This window comes from Acomys minous, assembly GCF_964271855.1.
Source record: "Acomys minous genome assembly, chromosome: 7".
Classification (NCBI taxonomy): Eukaryota; Metazoa; Chordata; class Mammalia; order Rodentia; family Muridae; genus Acomys; species Acomys minous.
Genome location: NC_140488.1, coordinates 62783029 through 62796250, shown reverse-complemented (window position 1 = coordinate 62796250; position 13222 = coordinate 62783029).

Here is a 13222-nt window from a genome sequence, read left to right as displayed (position 1 = left end):
AATGGATTGAACTAGAAATTGTCATAATGAGTGAGTTGACACAGAAGCAAAAAGAGCTAAATGGTATATACTCACTTATATCGAGACACTAGTCCAAGGTGTACGTCCCCATGAAAAACTGTACCTACCAGGAAAGTGGGTAAGAGGGGAGGATATCCTATTGAGACTTTAGGTGTGAGAAGCCTGGGAGAATGAGGAAATAGAAAGATCCAGTGGGTCCTAGAAAACTACAGGCGAGTCTGGGCCCTGGGGTCCTCCGCAAACTATGGCAACAGCCAAGGAAAATATAGGCATTAAACCTCGAATCCCTACCTAGACTAGCCAATGGACAGGACATTCTCCACTGTTGAGTGAAGAAGGAGATCTGACTTTCACACAAACTCTGGTGTCCCATATTTGAACATGTCCCTTGGATGGAGATGCCTGGTGGCACTCAGAGGAAGGATAATAGGTCACCAAGGAGAGACTTGATATCCTATGAGCATATACAGGGGGAGGAGGTCCCCCTCAGACACAGACATAGGGGAGGGGAGTAGGGGAGAAGTGGGAGGAAGGGAGGAATGGGAGGATACAAGGGATGGGCTAACAACTGAGATGTAATATGAATAAATTAATAAAAAAATATACATAAAAACACACTAATATTACTGTGGACTAGAACAAAAACCTATACTTTCAACAAAAATATTGTCTTGTAGCATTATTCTTACTGAAAGTAAACAAAACAAGCATATACATGTATAATTACCATTATAAAAATTCTACAAAGTTCTTTATAATGTATAATGCTGCATTAAAATAATTTCTATGTTGATGAGAGATTAGATTAAAAAAGAAGAAGAAATAGACAGTGTAAAAGGACATTTAAAAAACCCTTTGGATTGATGATACATTTATTACCTTAACTGTGATAATAATAATATTCCATATGCATATATGTATGTGTACATAAGACAAAATATTTCAAATATTTCAAGTTAAATATGTAAAAATAAAACTATGTTCTAATCACAGCCCATTAATATTAAGAAATCTGTTTCACAATACTGATTCTCTTTTACTCATGAAATGTCAATTAATCCTGTATTACTCACCCACCTCCTACTTAAAATATATTGGGAAGATAACCTCTCCCTCCTTGGCAATGGAGGTCTTGTCCATGCAAATATTCAGATATGAATAACAAAATCCCCAAGCCTGTACTACAGAATTTCTTATCTTTTTCTAGTTCTCTTTACCTCTTTATCTAGTAAGGGATAAAATATCAGCAGTAGAAAAGTAAACCACTCCTATGATATTAACACTAGAACCAGCAGATAAAGACTTATATAAGTCCTACCAATTTCTAAACACACAACTGCCATGCTAATTAAGTGCTAAGTAGTTTTCCTGGGGCTTGATAGATAGCTCAGTGGTTAAGAGTATTGACTGTTCTTTCAAAGAACTGGAGTTTAATTCTCAGCATACACTTGGCAGCTTATAACTTCCTGTAACTCCAAGATCTGACACCCTCACGCAGATATAAATGCAAGCAAAACATCAGTGTACATAACAATAAAGAATCAAAACACTTTTTCTTGTGTTGTTCTTCAAAATAGAGACATATGCGCTAGAGTGACACAATCCCCAATACTGCTTACATTTCCATACTATTTTGGTGACATTACTGAACTTTTTGCTGCAGTGAAGACTAAATCTACATCTGCATCCATGATAGAGAAATGTCCTACTACTGAGCCTTCCTCTCAAGACTGCCTTCTTTCATAAAAACTGTATTCTTTTATTTTTTATTTTTAGTTTCATGTTTTCAAAGATGTCCTTTCTACTCTATAGTTAATTCTGTCTTAGAATTGCTAAGTAAAACAATATTATCCAGAGTTTGCCATATTAAGTTTTGGTTTTGTTGTTGTATTGTTTTGTTTTTGTTGTTGTTGTTTTTGTTTTGTTGTTGATACAGGCTTTCTCTGTGTAGCCTTGGCTATCCTGGACTCCCTTTGTAGACCAGGCTGGCCTTGAGCTCACAGCGATCCCAAATTCTGGGATTAAAGGCATGTGCCACCAAGCCCAGCCTACCTTATTAAGTTTTAAATCTTACTTTTTTAAAAGATTCATTTTGTGTGTCCAAGTATATGTTCATGCTCCATGTGTATTCAAGTGCCTGTGGAGGCCAGAGGAATATGTCAAACCTCCTGGAGTTACAGTTGGTTGGAGTTACAGATAATGTAGGTGCTAAGAACAAAACCAGGTCCTGTCCAAGTGCAGCAATTGTTCTTTATCTCTAAGCTACCTCTGTAGAACCTAAATCTTAAAATTTTAAAAGGTAGAAATATACCACTGCTAATCTTTAAAAATATAGGCATTATGAATGATGACAACATTCTATATATTAAAACAAGAATCAGATCAATTATTGCTCTCCATTTAGGTTCTATAAAATTTACATGCCCATTAGATTTTGGCTTTCTGTGTCCATGACTTCTTGATAGAATTGGCAGAAAGTTACTTTCAACAAAGTATTGAGTAGAATAGTAATCATCCTTTGGGGGAAATGGCATACAATCATGTTGTTCACAGCAGCACCATTAGAGATCATTTTGCAACCTATCATTTCATCATGGTGAATTCAGAGCTCATAGAATATCCTGACATGCAGGTTATAAGTTTTACCCCCAAAGCCATGCAATTGTCCCACAGAAGGTTCAAGATTCATGACAAATTGAGCTAAATTATATTCTGAAATATTCTTTGATATCCTGCTGTTTGGATACATAAAATTTCAGACATTCACAAAAGGTGTCCCTTTCTTCATTCTGGCAAAGCTCAATTATTTTCCCAATTGATCCCACACTGTGAATGTAACAATATGAAAAATTAAATAAGAAAACAATGCTTACCCAAGCCTCTGCATAAATATTGCCAGTGTGGGACAGGAATTTACAAGGGAGGTGAGTTAAGAGGTTGAAGAAATCTACCTCAGAAATTACATATAGAAATAATAGTCTATAAAGAAACAAAACCTTCAGAAACTTCCAGAATTCAGTTTGAATTCTTTTATCAGAAGCTGAATCATGTTAACACACAAGCTACTAGAGGTTAGGAAATGGGGAGCTGCTAGTAGTTATAGATCACGCAAAACTCCCACAGAATAATAGAAGAAAAGATAGCAAAATTCTGTATTCTCTGCAGATACTGGGGTGACATATACACTGTGACTAATCTACTGATGGAAGTGGAATGCTGTGTGCAACAGAATTGGAAAGAAATTACTCAAATATATACTCTAGAACAATTAAAGGCCATCAGATCTTGTCTGACTACCTGAAACTTGAAGTTAATTTCTCCCGTGTAGATGTCCAATTATGTAAACTTTGACAGGTGCTCAGTGTCTCCCACAGAAAGGCTAATCCAGTATTTTCTTCAGCAATTCATGCAACAATGAGTAAGAAGGCAGTATATTCCATATCCTCTTAAGCAGTTTCTCCAGTGTAATAATGTCTCTGGTATGAAATGAGCTTAATAAAGGAAGTACAAGGGACACCAAAAGTGTAATACTCAAGAAGAGATTTTCATCCAATGTGACCTTCCATGAGGAAAATAAAATGAGAAAAATCTGCTGAATGCATTTCCACACTTGCTTAGTATATATGGTCTTGGTTCTGTTGGAAACTGATGGTACACAAGTTTAGATTTATGACTAAAGAATTTTGAGCATTTGTTTCATTTAGACTTTGCTGTCTGGTGAAATTTTTTATGTAGATTTTGGTTGGATTTTGTGATGTACATTTACCACATCCACTGCAAACATAAGATCTTTCTCGTGTATGAAATTTGTTATGCCCTGGAAGGGAAGATTTCCTCCACAACAATTTCCCACATGTATCACATATATAAACATTTCCTGCAGTTTGGTCTTTCTTATATGCCACAAGGTAGGCTTTATTCATAAAAGCTTTTCCATAAGTGCTACATAGCTGAAGATGTTCTCAATGCTGAAATTTCTGTTATTGAGCAAGTTTCTTTGGATGGCTTTGCCCACCTTCTTCAAACTTAAAAGGGTCATTTTTTTGTGAAATTTCTGGTGCTGAACAAATTTGTCTTTGTAGTTAATAGATTTCCCATACTATAGTGCCTCTAAGAGGTTTCTATACACTAAGTGCTTTAAATAGTTGTTCCTCACTTGCAACTTGCTAGGGTCTTAGTTTACTTGACTAAAAGTTCCTCTCAACCTCACTGAAAAGGAGTCCTTTGAAATGGAAGATTCTTATAAATGAAGCCAGGCTGTTTTCCTGTCTAAAGGCTTTGATTCATTCTCCTGCAAAATGAAATATGTTTCTTTCACATGATTGACATGCATATCTCTGCTGCATCGCTGGTCCTTCAGAGCCAGGTACTGCATTTCCTTTATGATTGACTCACACACATCACAACTGACATCCTGAACAATGTCACTGAATGATGTTCTCATAGATTCAACTTGCTCAGAAAGTATACATTTATCATTCTCTTCAGTGGAATGAGCAGCAGCGGACTTAGCCTCTAGTATCCTCATGTTGATTAAATCAAAGTCCTATGAGAAATGCGGTCTGTCTCTTGCTTGTGGAACAATATGCATAGATACAAATCAATAAATGGTGAAAAATAACAAGTTCAAATTTCGCCAGCATCACCTCACACAGTACAGGTGATTCAGAGTAACTATATAACTCCTGTTCCTTAAGAGAGAAATACATATACTACCATATCTTCAAATGTCACAGAGTTCTGAACAAGTTCCAAGTTTGCTGCCTCCATGAGTCTAAAACCTAGGCCACTGTATTTGAGAGAAGTGGGCTTGGTATACAAGTGTAGATGCCATGAAAGATCACATGGCCTTAAAACATCCTATTACTGGTTGCTCACATCCAAATCTGTAACACTGAAAGTCAGAGCCATAGGTTCAAAACTAGGAAATCAAAGTTATTATACCACACAGATACAGACATAGGACTCACTTAAAATTTCATCTTTCTATAACTGATTAATAGAGGATGCCATAGAAACAGCTAGGCAACAGCTCCAGCCACCACTTCCGGGATTGTCCTTCTTTAAGCCATTGTATTGTGACCGAGACAGGAATTGATGTAGTTGGAAAGTGATATTACGGGAAATCCTGCCCATTCTTAGTGTAAAAATTTGTTTGAAACCACAGAACAACCATTATTTAACTCAGAAGTATCTACCAATTCTTTCCACAAAGGCAATTTGAGATAACAAAGTTCAGAGTTTGTAGCTTCATGGAACTCCATCTAAAAGTTTCATATTCAACCTCCTAATCATTTCAGTTTTACCTCTATTTAGAAGTAAAAGGTGGTCTCAGAGTAAGAACACCTTCTGAAAATACACATTAAAACTGGAGAGCTATCTCAATTGGTGCTTATTTCTTAAGTGCTTAGAGAATAAATGTGAGGGCCTGAAAATAGATTCCATGAACCATGTTAAATGGCTCATCTGACTGCATGCTATAGTCCTCATTGTAGGGGAGAAGGGGAACAGCAAGTGCTACTGTGACCAGAGGAGCTAAGAAAGGGGACAGTAGGAAAGTGGACATGAGATCAAGGCACAAGGGAAGAAGAAATGCAGATATCAGAGGAGGAAGAAAGGGAGGATGGATTGCAGGGAAGAAGGGGTGTAGAGAGAGGGAAGATTACTGATGAAAAAAGGCATAGTAGCTGTGGTGAGAGGCTAGCTCAAGGGAAAGAGCCTGTATGAAGGGAGGGAGGATTATATGGGAAAGGTGACTGCAAAGGGTTGGCAATATAGTACACTATGGGGCCAGTCAGCTAGTGTAGCCAAAACAAATGGCTCCAGCTTTAGTAAAAACAAGATAGAAAGCAAGTGAGGAAGACATCCGCAGTGACTTCTGGCCTGCACATATGTATACCTATGCAGACATATGTTCATATAAATGAAACCAGAAACACAAACTTTTGAACAATGCCTTAAATAACAAGTTTCTCTGTACTGATTTTTTATTTACCTTTGATTGAAATGCTGTTATTGTACCAGACAATTGATTATCTTCATTTATGTGAACAATTCTCTCCAACTCACATTTTGTTTCAATAATTTGCAATTTTATTCATGACAACTATTTATTTTGTCCCTCATATTTTTGCAATATCAAGAAACTTTATGGAAATGTAGAATATCAGTCCATGTCAAAATAGGTAGTTTATTTGTGTTTGTTATTACTGTACATAATTATAGTTGTATGGGTTTTGAGAGGCATAGTGTGACAATTATATGCATGCACATAATGTGCATTTAAAATTTCCAAATTTCACATGAATTATTTAAGAACATTAACTCTTCTCTACTTAAATATAATATAGGTATATTTTGCTATAATTATGAAAGTAATGTTTTAAATGGTTTATAATATGAAGTCTGTAATGTTCAGTGGCAAATTCTCTTAAATATGCATAGTTTACTCATACTTTCTCCCCTCAGAAGTATCTCTTTAGATCAATTGTCATGTATTGATCTAATAGTCAATTATTTGTAATTTTAAAGTTGTTTTTGGTTCTTTATATATTCTTTGCTATCAGTCCTAATTAGGAGAACAGCTGGCATTTTTTCATATTCTACATGTTGCTTTTTCACTTTACTGATAGTTTTTCTTGAGGAGCAGAAAATTTTCTAACTAGATGTCGTCTAGTTTATATTTATTTGATTTCCTGAACTATTGGAACAATACAAAATCACTTCCTATGTCAGCATCTTAATTCTTTGGAGTGTTTTGCCTGTGATTTCTTCTAACGGTTTCAGTGTTTTAGATCTTAAGATCTTTACTCCATTTTCAGTTTTTATTTCGTAGGAGATAAGATTTTAAAATTTTTATTATGTGAAAATTTTATAAGTATATAGAATATATCTTGATCACATCCATGACTATTATCCCAAGATGCCTCATTTTAATCTCTTTAGCTTACAATTCATCTTTTATAATTAATTAATTGTCTCAATGAGTCCAATTAATATTGCTCATATGTGTGTATGTGTAGGGTTATCCACTGCAGTATGAAGAATCTACCATTGTCCATACTCCTGAAGGGAAGGGATCTTCTCCTGAAGTCCACGGATCCTGAAGCTAAAGGTGGTGCCTTGAGAACCTCTTCGTTAAGGGTAGGTAGGACCTAGGGGACAAATTACAAATTGTTCTATATGTAACTATAAGTTGCCTGAGAAATGCTTATGGAAGCTTTGTTTTGTCCCATGTGTAATTTTGTCATTATAGTTGAGAATTGTTTAGCTGTCCATACATGAGTGAATTTTGTGTCCTCAATGCTTTCCTCTCAGTCTGTGTGTCTTAAAACTAATTTGCTGCTACATTTGTTAATGTAGTTCCAAACTATAAATTGACATCAGCCATCATAATAACTCAGAATTATTTGCATATTTAAGGACTTTTGCAATGTCAAGATTTTTAGAGATTGCACTGAACCTGAAGATCAATTGTGTATTATGACCACCATAGAAATATTAATTCCTATGGTCCAAGAAGAGTCAAAATCTCATCTCCCAGTATTATTTTCAGTTAATTTTTCCATTTTAATTTTTTAATTAACTGTATATACCTTTAAAATTTTTAGTTAGTCCTTTTTAGATATTTTGAGGCTAGTATGAATGCAGTTTACTCTTTTATTTCATTTTGATTGGTGAGGTAAAGAGAAGCTATGGATTTTTCAGTGTTAATTTTAAATTCCGCTACATTACTAAAATGGTTATCTGTTTTGAGTTTTCTAAGTATAGTATCATATTATCAGCAAACAGTATAATTTGACTTTTCAAAATTTATTTGCCATGCTCCATTGCTCTATCTAAGATTTCAATACTATATTGAATAACAGTATTAAATGATATTGGATATCTTTATTCATGATTATGTGAAAACCTTTATCATTATTTAATCAAATATATTTCTTAAAATAGAAGTGGTATTTAAATTATTTTTTAGTAAAATAGTTTCTTTTTTCAAATTTTAATTCTTGCTTTTTCAATACAGGTTTTATCATTTAATATAAAATTTAAAAAGAGTGTTTGCTTTCTTTTAATGTTTCAGTTATGTTTTTTTTTCAGATTAGTAAAATCACATTAAGAGTTTAGTTTTTACTTATTCCACTTAAAAATATTTGAAATTATCTATTGTTTTTGAGTTAAATAAACAATCTAAGAAAAATATCAGCTCTCAATATTTACTATGAAAAAAAGATTATAGCTTATACCAAACCAGGATCCACATTGGAAACTTGGGGAAATTAATGGTAAGGGAAGAAGAAACTGCCATTAGGAACACTGGGAAAATATTAAATTAGAGATATTTGTTTCTAGAGAGTAGTATAACTGCATATTTTTTGACACAATTCTGTACTTATTTCTATAATGACTGCACACATTTACATCCTCACAAAAGTCAAGAGCTCATTTAGTCTTGTTTCTTTGGCATCATTTACTATTATTTGTTTTCTTAATGATAGTTGCTCTAATGGGGCAAATACAGAATCTCAGGTTTACATTTCATTTCCATTTCTTTATAGTCTAAGCATGCTGAATATGTTTTCCTATGAATCTTGGTTATTTGTACATTATCTTTAGAGAAGTTTTATAGACTCCAGACTGTGTGTGTGTATGTGCATGTGTGTGTTTGTGTGCTGTGTTTTGTGTGTATGTGTGTGTGTGTGTGTGTGTGTGTGTGTGTGTGTGTGAGAGAGAGAGAGAGAGAGAGAGAGAGAGAGAGAGAGAGAGAGAGAGACTATATGTATGTGTGTTTGTGTGTCTGTGCATGCAGAAATACACGTGCATTAGTATGAATATTGCACAGCTGGAATTCCAACTCTTGATGTCTGATGCAAGGTGGTAAGTTCTGGGCTAGCCTGTACTATGTGTTTCAACCCTTATTTTAAAAATGGTAGGGGATTGGGATGGGAACAATGAAATGGTACATCAGATAAATAAGCATGTATTTCTCAGAGAACGTCTATGTTGGGCTAATATCGACTTAAAAGTGAGTATATATCATGAATATCATTCTGGGTAGACTTAAATCAGTGGTTCTCTGTCTCCCTAATTCTGTGACCCTTAATACTGTACCTCATGTTCTAGTGACCCTGCCAACCATGAAACTATTTCTGTTACTGCTTTTTAACTGTAATGTGCTACTACTGTGTCATAATGTAAATATCTGATATGCAGATGTTATTAGGTGACCCTTGTGAAAGGGTCAATTGACCCTCAAAAGAGTCATGTTCCATAGGTTGTGAATCACTGCCTTAAATAGAATAATTTCTTTGCTCTGTTCTCTGTACTCCATCTGTTGTGCATTCATATTTGTATTTTATATTTTCCCATGAAAATTTAGTAAACAACTACTTATAATTTATTCATCTAAACTTGACTAAGAGAAATTCTAAGTTTAACATTTTAAAAGTAAATAATTTCTGTATATTAGTTCCTGTAGTGTAGGTAAATAAGTTTGTGCTTTGATTCTAAGTGTGAGATATGAAACGGGCTTATGTGAGGGTGTGGGGGTGTTTTTCCAGAGGAAACAGACTTGTGAGAGAACTGATGATGTTTGTCACTAGAAGAGGAACTGCCTCTTATGGGACATGGTCTTTGCCAACTGATAAACATCCTAGTACATCATCTATCTGAGAGGATATATATCTATATATATGCATACACACATATGTATATATACCAAAAAAAGAGGCTGGGCTTTTTGGTCTTGGCATTATTTCCCACTGTTTGGATCTTCATCACTCTCCTTTGAGATGTTCCTTTCCAGTGAATGCTTCAAGGTTCCTGCTAATGCTCCAGGTTATGGCTGCTGCTCTGGGTCCCATTGGTTGCAGTTACCTTTGCTGAATTGCTGGTTTGCTGTTTAACAGCTCTTCTGGAATCCTGCCCACTACACCAGTGTATTTACTCAATGGAACTGAGTCTAAAAAGGTACACTTCTCCTGTTTTCATTAACCTAGTTTCTCTCCTATGTAGGGTAGGTAGGTTATAAATGAGGTACAAGTATTAAAAAACCCCAAGTAAAGTATGTTTGAAAAAGGTCAAAACTTACAAGTACCTTAACCATTTTATCCTGTTCCTTTTCTTTTTTGTTAAAATCAACATGTCCTGGGGTCTTCCTCAAACTAAGGCACCAGCCAAGGAGAAATAGGCAGTAAACTTCGAACCCTTACCAAGACCTAGCCGACCAACGTGATATTCTCCACCGTTGAGTGGAGAGGGAGATCTGACTCTCACACGAACTCTGGTGCCCCTTTTCTGACCATGTCCCTTGGATGGGGAAGCCTGGCGGCACTCAGAGGTAGGATAGCAAGTTACCAAGAAGAGACTCGATATTCTTAGAGCATATATAGGGGGAGGAGGTCTCCCTCAATCACAGACATAGGAGATGGGAGAAGGGGGGAAGTGGGAGGGAGGAATGGGAGGAAACAGGGGAAGGGCTAACAATCAAGATGTAATATGAACAAATTAATAAAAATAAATAAATAAAAAAAGAAAGAGAAAAAATCAGCATGTCCTAACTCAGAAAAATTTTCTTGGAATGCTCTCTCCAGAGATGTTCTCAGAAAATAATATCATGGAATGCACTTTATGTTCTGTGACATTCATGTACTGACACCAAAACAATGTGATATTTAGAGAAAGAAGGCCTTTGGGAGTTGGAGGATTCATAAAATCAGTATCTTAAGTGGCGAAAACTCTGCTGACATTTCCCCTCTCCCATTTTCTCTGAAATTAACAAGAAGGCCACTTTTATAAAGCAGTATGAAAACATGGAATCACAAACCTAAAATCACAAGTATAAGTTTACAATCCACAAATACTGAGGAAAGAAATGCTTTATATTTAAACCTCATAGTCTAGATGTGTTGCTTTGCTTAGCGTAATCTCTAGAAAATTAATATATTTGTGTTTGAGGCAGAAAATAAAAGTGTCCTTTCAGAAAATACATTTTTAGAGAAAATTTAATTTGGGACATGCTGCTCTAGCAAGAGATCACATTCAAATGCCTTCTAGTGCTGTGTGATTTGGGTGTAATAAAAAGACAGATTTAATCCAATAGACAAAAGCAAGCTGATCTGAGTTCAAGGCCAGCCTGCAGTAGAGAAAATTACAAGTAAAGAAAAGCTTAGGGCAAGGTGTTGTGGTACACTTCTTTTTTGTTTTTTGTTTGTTTGGTTGCTTAGTAGGTGGGTTTGGTTTTTCAAGACAGGGTTTCTCTGTTACACAGAGCCCTGGCTGTCTTTGAATCTTTTTGTAGTCCAGACTTGCCTCAAACTCACAGAGATTTTGCTTACCTCTGCCTCCCATGTGCTGGGAACAAAAGCATGCACCTTTAATCCCAAACAGTGAATGGAAAGATAGTTTGTAGAAAGGAGCACTCATGTTTGAAAGTGCTATTTAGTTGAGTGAAAGAAAAGTGACAAGTCAAAGAAAGATTTGACAGAATAGTATACACCCAACTCTCTGGGTAAGAGAGTGGAAAGGGAAGCTACTTAAAGGGCATTGAGAGAGAGAGAGAGAGAGGAGAGTTTTACAGAGAGGTTGAATGAGAGAACAAGCTAGACATGGGTGAACACAAAGCAAGCCAGACAATGAAAAGTAGCCAGAAGATTAGAAAAGATTGTTGGAGTTATTTTGAGCCCAAGCAGAGCAATTTAGTGGCTGAAAGAGAAAGCAGATAGAATAAGTCAGCTGGGAGAGGAGTTTGAGCCATAAAGCATGAATTGATCCAGTCAGCAATGAGCTCAGAAAGAACAAGAAAGGGAGATCTTATTAAGCAGAGTCAGAAGCTGAAAACATTCTAGGCCTAGGTTAGATTTTAAGGAGTCTAGAAGCTTCCAGGACTAGGCCTAGGTTATAAGAAGAAGGCAATAAACCTATCAGACAACAATTGAAGCAAGTGAATAAAAGTTTCTTTTACAAATATTCTATTGTAAGTGCCCCATGTACTTATGTGCATATTCATGTGCCTCTATTTCTCAAGCCAAATATGAACTCTTATTGAAGTCTCCACTTTTAAATGTCATATTTTGCCCACATCTTTCAAACACATACATGATAAATTCCAAGTGAATTTTTGCATGAAGAAAAATGTTAAAAATAGCTGGTATTTGTGTTAGAAGTATTTTAAAATCTAGAATACATTTTCCTTATTATATTTTACTATAAGTCTTTTATTTTGTTCTTAATATACCCATGCAACTGAATATCTTCTTATGACAAAAGAAGTGTAAGATTCTTGCTCAGCCTACATTCACTCAGTGGTTATCCATTAAGTTCAATTCCTTGCAAATGACCAAATTTCCATGAAACACAAACATTATTCTTAAAGAGGTACTGGTAATATGAAGATGCATATAACATTACACTGTATTTTTTGCAAATCAAAAGATTTATGTCTAATTCTTTAATATTTACTTTTACTATTATGATTGCCATTTCAACATTATTACATATGTGCATATTGCACAGTGGCTTCTTTCACTTACACTTCCATAGCACTCCTGTCTATCCTCATATTTCTATCACTAAGATTAAATAAGACCATCTGTGTGACCATGAGCTTGGCAGCATCCATTGGAGCCTGGTGTACTCAGTGCTATGTACAAAACTAAAAATAGTACTTCCTCTCTTCTAGAATCTATCTATATCTAATAGGTAATATGCAAAAGGTAGATATCAGGGAGACCTCTCCTTTTTCTTGACTGATAGTTGATACAGTTAGTCTTGAACAGAGCTAGTGTTGGTAATTGTTAAGTGGTAATTTGTGAGAGTTAACAGTTTGGGGAATGGTAATTTCTAGCCCTTTACCTTACCTTCTGGCTCATACATGTTTCACTTTCATTTCTACAATGTTAATGGGCCTTAGAGGGAGTGGTATAAATGACTTGTTTAAGAGTAGTCCCACAGTGTAAATGTACCACAGTTTCTTAGTCCATTCTTCTACTGAGGGACACTTAGGCTGTTTCCATGTTCTGGCTATTATGTATAAAGCAGCTATGAACATGGTTGAGCATATGTCCCTGTTGTGTGGTAGGGGATTTTCTGGCTATATTCCCAGGAGTGGGATAGCTGGGTCTTGAGGAAGCTCTGTTCCCATTTTTCTGAGAAAGAGCCAGATAGCTTTCCAAAGTGGTTGTACTAGTTTGCATTCCCACCAGCA